This window comes from Silurus aristotelis (assembly GCF_946808225.1).
Source record: "Silurus aristotelis genome assembly, chromosome: 3".
In the NCBI taxonomy this organism is placed as follows: Eukaryota; Metazoa; Chordata; class Actinopteri; order Siluriformes; family Siluridae; genus Silurus; species Silurus aristotelis.
In genome coordinates, this window is record NC_139576.1 from 36,529,185 (window position 1) to 36,544,337 (window position 15,153).

General features: G+C 38.8%; 1 long non-coding RNA gene across 1 annotated transcript in view; it reads left to right on the top strand.

The window, feature by feature from the left end:
- The window catches only part of LOC310723916, a 92,612-nt gene that overhangs the window by 42,993 nt on the left and 34,466 nt on the right, over window positions 1–15,153 (top strand). The window contains exon 2 of the long non-coding RNA XR_014532863.1: window positions 4,725–4,903. This is a non-coding gene — a long non-coding RNA (uncharacterized lncRNA). The remainder of the gene's footprint in view (window positions 1–4,724; window positions 4,904–15,153) is intronic.

The following is a 15,153-nucleotide window of genomic DNA, read 5'->3' on the forward strand; positions in this document are numbered from 1 at the left end:
GGAAGTAAAGGGAATTTCATTGGAGGACTTTTCTTTAAAAACAAACAAACAAACAAAAAAAAGGCCACAAATGTAATATTGATAAATAATATAACACAAACTCGAGCATCTTATTAAGAGTTTGCAGTCTAGTAGAACATGGTGCAGGGTGGAGTGTGGAAATGTGTGATGTGAGCTGCATAACATTGTAAAAAAGAGGACATGGGTGGAACTCCCATTTCCTGTCATCCTCTTGTTGCTTGTGAAACGCACATAGTGATCAATATGAAATTCTCGGAGTGAAACCTGAGCATTGTTGAAGACACTGATGCGCTGATGATTGACTGATCGATTACGAGTCTGGCAAACCCAAATATCTAAAAAAAATTAATAAATAATAATAAAAAAAAAGATATCAAAAAGCTATTAATGAGGCAAATTTAAAATATATTTAACATTTCGAACCAAAAATAATCATTTCATTATACTTTTTTACATTTTCAGAACAAAAAAGAGAATACATTACTTATATTACTGTAAACGCATTAATTTTAATAAAAAAAAGCCACAAAACCACTTCGTGTGATGATCCAATTATAAAAAAAAAGTCAGAAAAGTACAGAACAATCCAACAATAAAAAGTGCGTATTTGCACACCCCAGCTTGATTATGTATACAGAACGAAAAGCGTTTGAGCGCCAAATTGCGTCTTACTACGCAATCAATACTGTGCGCTTTATGGTGACTTGAAAGTGTGCGTCGCAGCACATTCTCACTCAACGAGCCCTTAATCATCTTAATATGCTGTTTTGCTTGACGCCAGCTCGGTTTCTCGCTGTGAAAGCACATCGTCCGACTCTCCGTTTTGGGGAGAAATCATGTTTAAAAGGTTGTTTATCCTCAGGGGGCATTTAATAAGTGATACACGAGGTTATAGAGCTTGTGCTAGTTCCTCAGGCTTTGACAAAGAATTTAGGCCACACACACAGCAGAACCCCCCTTGTGACCAACAAAGGTTCAAATGCATTGTGTACCAGTGTCTATGTTTAAAAAAGTAATAGAGTGTCAGAGCGATATTGAGTCTTATATCTAGCACAGCAATATCAGCTTTATAAGACCTCAGAGCGTCATAACCCTGCCTTTAAATAATCGAAGCGGAGCAGCACAATTACTGTGGCCTGAAATGCAAGCTAAATATAAATCTACATTCGAGTCTAACTCCGAGCATTTACAGTACACGGACAAAAGTTTGTGGACCATCCTGTTTCACATTTGCTATTATAATTAACTCCACTCTTCTGGTATGATGTTCTACTAGATTTTGTGGAGATTCATTCAGCCACAAGGGTCTTCGTTAAAGTCAGGTATTGATGTAGATGAGGTGAGGAGGCCTGGGGTGCAGTCAGAGCTCTGTAGGTGGAGATCTTCCACTTTAACTCTTGTAAATAAAATATCTTAATGATCTTGGCTCTTCTATTTCGAGTAAAGTGAAAATTTAATGCTAACACATCCTACACGGTTGTTTACCTCCATGTTTGTGGTAACAGTTTGGAGGTTCTTCTCATATGGCTGTAAAACATCAGGTGTCTCAATGCTTTTGTGGCTCTTTTCAAAGTCAGTCAGGTCTTTACACTTGCACATCCAGAAACACTCTGAGGAAAGTGCTATCTGCCCTCTTCCACATACCACAGCTCACGGAGGCCCCTGATTGTCTAGTGCTGAGAGAAATTATACCACAGAGACTCATAGAAGTTCTGCCTGGATGACTGTAGCATCGTCAGGGCCTTTTAATAAGCATGTTTAGAATTTTTTTCCACACACTTGGCAACCTTTCACACTATCTCAGTCTGGCATACAGAGTTTCCTTACAGGACCGAAGCGAGACATTGGCCCTTAAGTGTAAACAGTTCGAGTGAGATTTGAAGTCAAGTGCTCACATAAAACCAGGATCTTTATGAGGAACCAGGACTTTTTATTTACTTAATTCTATGAACTGGTGCGAGTTTACAAACAAGACGCAACCAGTTATTGTTCAGAGGTGATTGTATTTTATAGCACAAAAAACATACAGGAATGAACAACTTTGGTTCTTCGCGATTGCACATTCATTCTGGTCCATTTCTGAGAAGGTACATACTACTGGTGGTTTAAAGGTCTCTCAGACAATGGGATAATTTTTCTTCAGAGATGTAAGACTCTGCATGTTCCTTTTGTAGACGAAGGATTAAGCATTAGGCATTTTCCTGTTCAAACACACACACACCTCATTCAAGTAATCCGCTAATTACCCGGGGCATTTCTGAGTCCAAATGTGTGTGCACTAATATGTCCAAAGCACTTCAGTGATATTTCAGGATTATGGTTGGGAACCACAGCAGTATTTCCTTTCAAATACAATACGCCAGAACCCAGAAGCAAAACCTCACTGTCCAATTACGAGCTTGCGCTGGGTATTTCAGACCAGTTTTTGGATGAAAAGCTGGTGTAGAGCATATAAACAATCAAGTGTGAAAATACTGGCATTCGACATTCATTTTACATTTCAATGTGAAAGAAACGTGTGCATTAATTAGTTTCATTTTTATGTATTCTTCAGATTATTCAAATACGCTATATAAGGAATCAACATTGTAAAATATTTTTTCTTCTCAAACCTCTCCTCGTTATTATCTTCATGTATGCATGACCACACAGGTATTTATAGCCTTGAAAGTATTAAACAGGAAGTGCTCAGTGCGACTTTCTCAACAGTAATCGATTCATCTCTTTGAGAACTGAACGTGTGCTCCTCAGGAAGCACGAATAATGACTCATTTTCTCAGCTGCGGGATGTGGATACGGCGCGCCGGGTCACGGTGGAGGCCCGGAGTGACCTTTTCGCATCAAAAAACACCGCTGTAGGTCAAGTTATTTCCATCCTCACTGGTAGCGATTCATAGAAAATTCATGAAAAAGTAATAGTGCGGTTTTATTTTCTGCTCGAAACGTACAAAATAAATACTGAATAAATTGCTAAATGCAGGTCGAAAATGTATTGTATGTAAAATGGGAGGGGCTGAAAAGATTCAAGCAGTTCTGGAGAATAAGGAAAATTATATAATATAGAACAAAAACACTCCATGGCAAATTGCTGTGGCATCCCAGTGTCTTGCACCTCCAAGCCAGCAGGGGTCACCGCCTTTTAAATACTATGAACACTTCATCATACGCTTTTACAAGTAATGAAGGGTATAGTCATAATAGCAAATATAGGTGCATTTGCTATTATGACTATACCTTTCACTCTTCTGGAAAGATGTTCCACTAGATTTTTTCGGGATTTTGTTTGTGGAGATTCATTCCACCACAAAGATGTTAGTAAAGTCAGGTACTGATGTAGTTGAGTTGGAGGCGGCCTGGGGTGCAGTCAGTGTGCACATTCATCATAGCAGGAGATCTTCCACTCCAAACCATTGTAACGCAGATCTTCATGGAGCTGGCATCGTCATGCAGGAACAGGTTTGGGTCTCGTAGTTCAAGTGAAGGGAAAATTTCATGCTCCTGCATCCAAAGACGTTCTAAACATTTGTGTGTCTTCCAGAAGTGTACATCAATCCTGCGTTCATTTAAATCCAGCTCCATGAAGAAAAGCTTCAGGGATGGTTTCACATCAACATGAAATTATGGAGAAATTTAAGGATGGATTTGGACTGTACTTAATTTCAGCAATCTGCTAGACTGACTCAGGAGTACAGTTTGCATCTGATCACCATCACTGCAGACCTCAACATCGTTATGCTGTAATAAATATGGACTTTCGGTGCCTCTCAAGGTTTCTTCCTTATGCCATCTCAGGGACCTTCTCCACAGTCACCACCGGCTCACACTTATTCTTATAAAGAACATTTCTAATTTATTCTTTTTTAACCGCATTATTTATGTAAAGCTGCTTTGAGACAAAGTTCATTGTTAAAAGTGCTAAACATTTAAAAGTGAATTGAATCGGAAGATCTCCTGCTATAGCGCTCTGACTTTCGTTTTTGAGCTCAAATCTCCACTCCAAAATGTAGTTGTGGAGGTTATTATATTAGGAAATGGGGATTACATGTAAAATGGGAAGCTCAAATATGAAACATTTCCACAAATGTGTCCATATAGTTCACATCATTTTTTGGTCCTAAGTATAGAGTCAGAAGTCCTGGTGTGTACAGTCGATGGATGTACAGTATACGGCTGAAGAGAACACGAAATAAGCAGCTGTTTCCCGTCACTGTAATTATTTTAACTATATAATGGCATCTTGGAATATTGCCACACCATAGTGTGAAACATTTTGCACAGGATTACAGATACATTGTACACGTCTGTAAAAAAAATATCAAAGCTGTTGTTTTTTTTTTTTTTCTTCTTCATATATCCATTAGAAGCTTTGCCATTTTCAAGTTTCTTTTTGAAAGTTTGCTTCAGGGCGGGTTTTACTTTTAACATCAAAACCTCCTGAAAGTGTGTGTGTGTGTGTGTCTTGGATTTGAAGTGCGAGAGATCAAGAGTGGTTTTTTTTGGCATTGAAGCATATTTGCAGGATTTTGAGGACACGGGCCCCAGAGACGGCCTCCAGCGTGAATGTTTTATACCTGCCACTTTACGCACACTCATTTCTAACAAGTCAATGATCTTGATTTCAGATTTGACTGCGTCGAAGCAGACCGCACGCACCATGTTTCTAATACTGATTTTATTGTGTTTGTGCGATTGTTTGTTGGAAGGTGATTCAGCGAGGAACTCGACTCGAATCCGGAGGAGTGTAGCGCAAAAAAAAAGAAAAAACCCACGAAGGCCACTCATGCATAATTCATTAAGCTCGTGACTACATCATGCAAGACTGAGTAAGATGCCCTCTGCGTGTTCCAGAGGCTACGAAGATCATCTCTGTAAACAAGAAAAGGTAAAAATAGACACGTTCCCGGTTTTATTTCTTCTTCCTTTTTTTTTTTTTTTTTTTTTTTTTTTCTTGCACGTTTTTTTTTCTATTAATTGTTGATTTCTGAATTTGTTGTTTTTTTTTTTTTTTTTATGGAAAATGTTAAAATCCCGTGAAAAATACTTTGACACTGGAATACGACATGGTTTGTGAGCGAGCTTGAGATCTTACTCTGTGCATTTTTATTAATTTTTTTCTTCTCATCATCGCTACGTAATTTGTTTTCAAACACCACAGACATGACGGAAATCAAATACCTCAATCGTGTATATATACGGTCTCCAGTATGAACAATATGAGAGAGAAATCGTTATTGGTCAATATTTATGGTCTTTTTCTAAATAATAGATGTATAGCCAATGTTCTAATTATAATTTAAAAATATAATTTTAAATTAATTTATATATAAATATTTTTTTTTGCTGATGCACGGATTTGTATGGTGGCGTAAAACGCACAAAAATCATAATGTCATAAGCGTAAATGTTTTTGGCCAGAACTTGCGACTCATACATACATACATACAGTATATTCTCACTCAGGATAATTCCTTCCCTGGACAGGAATATAGAATGTCCTGATATGTTGATTTCTGCCTCTTTATCGTTTTATATATTTATTTTCCCTACATGAGTGAAGCATGAAACCCAACACCATCAAACCCGAACATTCCCAGCTCATCGTCATGCTCTCTGGCACGTTGACATTTCCACTAATTGAATAAATGGACACTTCGCAGGACCTTTCGCAGTCCAATAATGTTGTCCTGTTTAAAGGTCGGCATGTGACCTTCAGCACGGGCTTTTAATTTGAAGCTGCTCGTGAAGCTGTGGTTGGGTTAAACACACTATTGAACCGAGTGTCGTAGACGTGACGGAGAATTCACGAGACCTTAGATGTCTACATAATACAAACACGTTGTTGTATCCGGGGGGATTCCCTACATTACACCTACATTAGACATCGAATACGCTTTATGGCCTAAAAGTATTGGCACACCTGAATTTCCAGTCACGAGTGCTTCTTGACCAAACTTTTATCACAAACTTCAAGGCACTTGGAACTTCAAGACTGTCACTTGAGACCCAAACCATTGGACAATGCTCCTGTGCACAAAACCAGCTCCATAAAATACTTTAAATGCATTAGAATGGAAGATCTCCTGCCATTAAGCATCACTACAGTAGTTCTATCTACTGTATATGGAGAAAATTATTGGGACACCAGAGTTTTACAGCCAGATGTGCTTCTTCACCAGACTTAACAACCAAGTTTATTGGACGTCTTTGGATTCAGTAGAATGAAATTTTCCCCTTCACTTAAACTAGGAGACCCAAATCTGTTCCAGCATGGAACAATGCTCCTGTGCACAAAACCAGCCCAATGAAGATATACTTTAAATGGGTTGGAGTGGAAGATCTCCTGCTGTAGAGCTCCAAACCTGTTATACACCGTGGTGGTGAATTTGAATGCTGATTGCCTCCTCGCCTACATCACTACCTGACTTTACTAACACCCTTGTCATCTGAAGATCGCACATCTTCCAGAAAAGTGGAGATTATTATAACCCTTATTTACCCCTACATTTGGCTTGTAGCTGTTTTGGCTCCCACACTAACCTTTAAGACATCCAGCTCTCGGATCGGTTCATCACGAAACCGGTGTGAGCAGACCAGCAGACAGTGACAAGTTGGCACAGGATGCGATCGACTGTCAAACTTGGATGTTGTTGAAGCACAAGTTTGACATTCTACACTGTTAGTTGCATGTCATTACAAACACATCTCCGATAACGGGACTGTCGACACACAAAACTACACACCACACACATGCGCTCGGGAGCATTTCTGTGCTTATTTATGGCTGCAAATGTTAGAATTTAAACTGAAAATCATTTCTATTTATCAATTAATAAATCAATTCTATTTTAAAATTAAATAACTGATGTGTGTGTGTGTGTGTGTGTGTGTGTGTGTGTGTACTTTTCTTTGGTTAATTGCGCCTTGTCTGCAAAACAATTAAGTTCCTACTATTACTGATTAAAGATGATTGACTAACTAGATAACTCCAAAAATCTCCTTGTGTACGTGTTCCTGATAGCAATGTCTGTTTATCTGTGAACATTTGAACGCTTTAATGTTCAGATGATCAGTCAGTCACAGGTTTTGCTCAAATTGTGGTCATAATTCAAATATCATCATTTGTGTTATCGAATGTTCAAAAAAACATGATCCTGTTCCTGGAAAATCTTTTTACTTCCCTCTGTTATTCTCAAATCCGGATAACAGAGATGCCAGAATGCAAGTATGAAAGTGTAGATGACGTCTATGCTTTATTTAGCTGGTAGTGTTCGCATGTGCAGCTGCCTCTATCTCTCCCTCTATCTCTCCCTCTATCTCTCCCTCTATCTCTCTATCTACTGTATCTCTCTTTCTCACACAGAACAATATTTACTGTACAAGCAAGATTGCAATGGAAACTTTCCCAACATGAAACATTCGGGCTGCAGGAATTCACTCGTCTTCTTTAGGCACCTTTTATTTCTCTGCAAGCCTTCGGACGCATGTAATGCATTTCTGTGGGATTGTAATTGGAACACCGATTGAGGCATTAAACAGTCAAATGAATGATGCGTGGCTGCAATATATCGGCTTCCAAATTCCAAAAGTATTTACCTTTTCCAGATGTTTCCACATATGTGGTGCCTCTTCAATTGTCTTTAGATGCTGTAGGGTGAACTTTTCCCCTTCACTGAAACGATGAATTGAAACGCTGACTACATCCCAGGACTCCTCACCTACATCAGTACCTGTCTTTATTAACACCCTTGTGGCTGGGGAGATGTGTGCTCATTCAAACATCTTCCCAGAAGAGTGGAGGTTTTTTATAAGAACAAATGGACACTAAATGTAAAATGGGATGTCTCAGCACCATAGATTTTTGTCCCTTCATACAATCTGAACATTTTAAACTAGAAACAAATCCCTATATAACCTGCTTGCGTTACAGATTAACCCCCGGTTAGATCCCCTTTTGGCTCGATCAGACATATTCGAGCTTTTATGCTGTTAATCAGTGATGTGAATTCGCCAGAAATCGTCCAGGAGTAAACGCTGAACGCCTGCCTGAAGAGCACCATTGTGGAGATCCTAGACCTGGACTTCACAGGACCTCTGAAGCAGTACCATGCCACAGATTTTCTCAGATCAGAGGTTAGGTTTTTTTATTGTCCAGATTATCCCACAGATGTTTGAGCTCTTCTGGCTGATCTGGTCAGTGTACAAGTGTGTGAACATCAACGTTTTGGAATGTGCATGTTTATAGGCAGAACCTGTAGCTGTCGCTGAACATTTTTAACATCAATGGATGGAAAGATTTCACAAGGGTTTCTAAATATGCAAAGACCAGAACCTGGAATTGAGACCCACAACTAGAACCTACTAGAACCTGGAATTGAGACCCACAACTATCAAGTAAGAGTAATTAAAAATGGAATAAAATCACACACACACACACACACACACACACACACACACACACACACACACACACACACACACACACACACACACACACACACACACACACACACACATGCTATGATCTTTCAGAAGCAGGACGTACCAGCAGATGGTTAAATCCCCAGAAGCTGAACCAATGGATTACTCCAATCTTTGCATTCCTGTGTGGGTCATTCCCCATGTAACCTCCATGAAGATATGCTTTCTACGAGTTGGAGTGGAAGCTCTCCTGCTGTAGAGCTCCGACCCTATTAAACATAGATGACTGATTACACACCAGGCCTCCTCACCTCACATACATCAGTACCTGTCTTGTAGCTGAATGAGCCCCAATCTCTACAAGCACACCCCAGATTCTAGTGGAACATTCTAGTGGAGGTCATTATAACCGCAAAAATGGAGACTCAACGTCGAATAAAAAAACACATCAATCTTATGCTCAGGTGTCCACAAACGTTTGTGCGTTTATGATATAGTTAATGTCATAATGTTTTTTTTTTTATTTCCGAAAAGCATTCGCGATTCAGCCAATGGGAGACAGACGTCCACCGACACACCCACTGCACTGGAGCTGCACTGGAGCTGTATTGGAGCTGCACTGGAGCTGCACTGGAGCTGCACTGGAGCTGCACTGGAGCTGCACTGGAGCTGCACTGGAGCTGCACTGGGCGTTTCCGTTATACACCAGGTGTGTCAGAGTTTTAATCGCAGGTGTAATGAAAGTGAACGACGTGGATTGTAAACACTATTTATTTACTCAGTTTTGCTAAAATGTGTTTGCTAAGAGCCAAAGCACACACACACACACACACACACTGTGTACGGAAAGTACACATGACACAAAAGGACAGATGACACACGCACAGAAAGTATGTTTGGTTCAGGACAGAAGGAGAAAAACTTTTTCTGTTTGGGGGGTTTGTTGAATTGAGACGCGAATGAGCTTAACATGAATTTAAAAATTTATAATTTATTTACGTGGCTTCTTGTCTGAGTGTTTAAATAGTAATAATAATGTTAATAATAATGTTAATAATAATAATAATAATAATAATAATAATAATGTACAGTGTGGTGTTGCTATAATTACACCGTTAAACACAATAATGATTAAATTAAATAAATTACATTTCTGGATGTTTTTTTTATGTATTAATAATGAGAGTTTAATGTTATTATTATTATTTACTTTTATCATTGTTCTGTATTCATGGTATACATCACTCTATAGTAGTAGTAGAAGTAATAATAATAATAATAATAATAATAATATGTTGATTACTATTGAGTTGCACATGCTCATGCTCATTATTGTAATTTTCTTTTTGCCAATATTATCAATTTTTTTCCTTTATTATATACAAAATTACATATTCAAGTATTAATTAATAATAAATATTCACGTGGTATATTGTATAATAATAACCATAATAATAATACATAAATATATTTATGTATTATTATTATGGTTATTATTATACAATATACCACGTGAATATTTAATAATCATAATAATAATAATAATAATAATAATAATAATAATACATAAATATATAATAATTCTAAATAATAAAACTAAGTAGTAGTAGTGTTATTACTGTTGATATTTATATTTAAATCAGTTTCTCTCACGTCATTAAAAAAAAAACTAGTAATGAAAAGAACATCATTTTATGAAATTACATCAAACCCACTCGGTGTATTCAGCAGTAACTGTTGCCACAACGCATTAATTATTCACACTAATCCGATAATCAGTAACAGTTAAATTACATAAATATTTGAGTAAATCAGTATTGAGCATTTTCCCAAATACTTTCAGGTAAATCATGTCTGTGTGTTGGTCTATTTTCCCGTTACATGTTTAACGTCTGGACTTTGCACCGTGTAACTATTACATCATTAGTTATTAGTATAATGATGGTATTATGGGACGAAGCGCCGGCGTACACACACCTGGTCGTTTTCTCACAAATGACTATAAATAAACGCAATATGCAGCTTAATAGCAGAAAATGACTCGTAATTACTGCCTATTAAATATTAGGTGTCTGCTGTACCGCTAAACAAAACTGCTAACGAATACACGATGACTCAGGGAGGAAGAATAAAAAGAGTCAGTAGTGAAATTTAATCCCACAAACACCCTCGGGAGCTTTTTCCAACTCCACACCGGGAACTGATCAGACTTCTGGAGTTTCTGGTAACACGTGTCTGAACCAGTTAGACGAACACGAGTGTGTAATCATGTACTGTTTATTCTTATAGCTCTTCAATTATCAGGTATACCAGGAGGGTGTGTGTGTGTGTGTGTGTGTGTGTGTGTGTGTGTGTGTGTGTGTGTGTGTGTGTGTGTTTAAACACAGCCAAATTTCCCCCCAAATTCAATATACATCCCTAAACACCTCACGATTTGACTTGGAGAAATGCTGGTTTTCAAGGTTACTGCTGTACCCAAAAGGGATCTCCTTTCTGGAGATGCTCAGCTCCTTCAATGTTTGCAGTAAGATATTGAAGATCTAGCAGTCTGTGGTTCTTCTCATCAGTTTCCTGGGAAGAAAGTGTCTAAGCTGCAGATGCAAAAAACGAGCTTAAAAAGCTGATGGTGAATGTCTGGTCTGCCTTGGGATAGTTGCAGAGGTGGTGGTGGTGGTGGTGGAAAAGGAGGACACTCCATGACCTATTGAGGTCCAGAGAACATTTGTTCTGAGAACCAAGCTCATCTTTGGGATGCACCACTGCTCTGAGCTGGGCCTAGGATTAGCTCATTGGGCCATGAACCTGAAGTCCTACCATCAACTATTCATAGTGTTTTCCTTCAATTCAGTTCTCTATTTCTACAATTCACCCTCAAACTGTAGCTGTTTCTTCTTCAGGAGGCTTGAGATGCAGTCAGCATGGAAACATTCATCTCAAAGGTGCTCAGTAGGGTTGGAGCTCTATAGCAGGAGATCTTGCACACATTTCTAAACCATGTAAAGCAGATCTTCACGAAGCTGGGTTTGTGTACAGGGGCATGTCCATGCTGGAACACGTTTGGGTTCAAATGAAGGAAGAAAACACGTCTGGAAAAGTCTAACTACTAGTTAGAATGAATTAGATATACATTATTCCCTCACATGATCCACTGTCACACACCAGATACGGTTCAGACGCTGTGGAAAGGTGTGACGAGCTCAGAAATAACCTCCACCTCGTGTTCCATCGTGTTTTACGTCATACCTGAAAGAAGTGTTTGGAATCTAAAAACAAAACAAAACCCCAAGCTACAAAAAGCTCAGGATGCCAATGCAGACGTGCAGCGGGAAAAAAGAAATCGACTGTTCGACCTTAATGTACGCAAACGCGAGATCTGTTCTCCTGCTCTCCACTGGCACGGTTTTCAGCAAACATCTCTCGGCTTCGCTTTTAATAGAATCCGCTCGCAGTCTTGCAGGCGGTTGCATCATGCGTTACATCACCGGGTGGTAATAGTGGCCTGGTTTTCTGTATTCGACTGAATTAAGGTTGAGACGGAAGCAGGGACGTGCGCCGAGGAGGCCGAGATTAATTAAAGCCCAGCCGATTCTTCTCGCCGTAACCCTTCGAACAAAGTGCACGCTATTCACTTTTAAATGAAACTTCCAACATGGCTGCCGGGCCCAAACACTGTCTAGTCTCCTGTAATGAGGTTCGCTTTGCTGCTTCTGCATGGTTCCACGTGCATCATGGGGAAAGGACAGATGCTGTTTACCTCGACGCCGCGTGCGACCCGTCCCGCGGGATTTTTATACAATGCTTATGTTATACCACGGTGCGTTTTATTGCATTTTAGCGCCGGTCTCCGATTACACTGTGGGCAGAATGAAACTTGAACCAGAGCACTGGAATTTAGAGTTTCTAAATACGACTCGTTTATGTACGGCCTTTTACTTTTTTTAAGCTTCAACGAACCGACTTTAGAAATACACCGTGCATCTGTCTGTGTCTCTTTTTATTGATTTTTTAAATATCCCTGCCATGCATTTGTAATGAAATGTTATTCTGGCATTAGAATTGAAAAGGTCATCCTCTGTGTGGGGGAACTCAGGGGATTTGATCCTTTGCTGGATTTATGACCCTTTTCTGGCTTACTATGAATGACTAGAAAGTGGAACAAGCCTTATTATTTATTCTTTTTTATATATACATGCTTATAAAATGAAAATATTCTGTATTCTATCCCTTTTTGCGAATTAATTGCTGTCTTTTGTGTACTGTAATGGTGTTCTGCTGCCACCTTGTGGCTGAAGCAGTGAACATACAGTTTGTTGAAAAAAATCTTCATTATAAGTGAAGTGTCAAGTCTTCACTTATACACGATATGTTCAAAAGTTTGTGGACATCTAACCGTAAGGTGAGGCGTGAGGAGGCCTGGTGTGCAGTCAGCATAAATAATTTATCCCAGTAGCGTTGAGATCAGAGCTTCAGAGCAGGAGATAGGAGGAATATTTCATGGTATTGCGTATCTAAAGACATCCTAAAAAATTGTGTGCCTCAAAACTTCGTGATAACAGTTTAATGAAGAAGAACATATGGATGGAAAGGTCAGGCGTCCCAGTACTTTTGCCCATACAGAGCAAGTTGATTTCACGAATATATCTAAAAAGCACACTAGAGGGCGCCAAACCGGCACATTTCAAGAAAACAACGAAACTGTGAATCCTGAACCTTTTGCATTTGCTTGAACTTTTAATCCTGATCCTGACATCCAAGTTTGAAGTCAGACACACTCAAGACACCTCCACCATGACGTGTGTGTACACCCAACTTTTCCAGCCATACGTGGTTCTTGTGAACCATATCTTCATGAATCTTCATGTAGATATGTTTAACATGGGGTTGTTGGATTGGAAGATCTCCTGCTATAGAGTGCCAAACACTACTTATACACCTACATCGGGTTCCTGACTTTACAAACACTCTTGTAGCTGCACGCAATCTCTCAAATCTCCACAAAATCTAGTGGAACATCTCAGAAGAGTGGAGGTGGAACATCATCTTACCCATAAGAGCAAATGGGAACTAAATGTGGAATAAGACGTTCAAAAAGAAGCATGTTGCATTTTCATGGTGAGGTGTCCACAAACTTTAGAGAAACACGCGCTGAAAGCTTCTTTTGAGGAACCTTGAGTCTTCTGTTCATCTTCTGATTTTAAAGAAGGTGCTGAATGGCTTTTGATTAGATCTCCTTCCTGTAGGTTTCAGCTGCACGTATATCGGTGTAGGACGTCGTTTTATTGGCGCCGCATTTTACACACCCAGCAAACGAATGTTTCTACAACACTTTTAGCAATTAAACGTGCACCTTGTCGCGTTCCTCTCATTCTCCAGGTGGTGGTGGTGGTGGTGGTGGTTAGTCAGAGGCCTCCTGCACTTGTGAACTCGCTTTTGCCAAACATTTGTAATGCGATCTGGTAGTAGTTCAGGTTTGAACTAATCTCTAATTGCAGACTAATCGCCATGATCCGATCATTTTCTCCAAGCAGGCACAGGTGTGCTTCAGAGGCACCATGGCTTTAGGGGCTTTGCAGGTCACTAAAGGAGCATTCAGGCTGGGGTTTTAATGATCACAGATGTTGGAGGTAAAAAAGAGAGAGAGAAAAGGAGAGGCAGCAGCCAAATATAGCAGCTGCTCAATTCGCTGTTAGGTCATGAGTCTGAGTTTTACAGTACTTAACTTCTTGCACTGTGCTGAAATGATGAGCAGAACCTTCAGGGGCTGATATCACTGCATTACTACACCATGTGTATTTGTACAGGTGCACTGAGTGCAGTTCAATGTGCCGAGTGTCCGTCACATCCTGGCTCTCGGCTGCTCTCGTAGCTGAACAGCTGCTGTGATTAATTGGAATAATTAAGTGTAAAATGTGTGTGTTTGTGTGTGTTTTTATTTCCTCTTGTTGCAAACCACCATGAGAGCATTTATTAATTTTTTTATTTTTTTTATAATGTTGATTTATAATTAAAAATGCATTTACTTACATTACCACCCGCTGTGCTTTTTTTCACTAAAAGAAAAAAAAAAAACATTATTTTGTGCGCTTATTCATTCATTAACTTTCTTGCTTATTCATTCATTCATTCATTCATTCACTCTGATTAATTATTTATTTATGCACTAATTGTTGTTTTTCATTCGCTCACTCTCTTAATTTTTGTTTTATTTATTCCTTTCACCAATCCTTTATTTGCTCTTTCATTTTAATTCTTGAATTATTTCTTCACTATATTCTTTTTTTTCCAATTCATTTATTCACTCTCAATTTTATTTATTTATTCATGCACTCATTTATTTTATTTACTTGTTTCTGTTTTTCATTTATTCCTTTACTCATTCACTCTCTCAGTTACTCATTAATGAACTAATTAATCAATTTAATTATTTTATCTACCTTTATTCACTCATTTAAATTATTTCACTTGTTTATTCACCCATTTATAGTTTTACATTTATTTATTCATGCACTCGTTTCTGTTTTACATCAATTTATTTTTATCTTCATTATGCACTCATTCATGTCTATTTTTATTCGTTTATTTATTCACACAGTCACTCATTTGTAGTATTATTATTATTATTGACTGACTCTCTGGAAGCCGACTGAAGCAGACAAATCCGGGTAAATCCTCGTCTCTAACCCCGGCGTCAGTATTCAGAGGGCAGTACAGCAG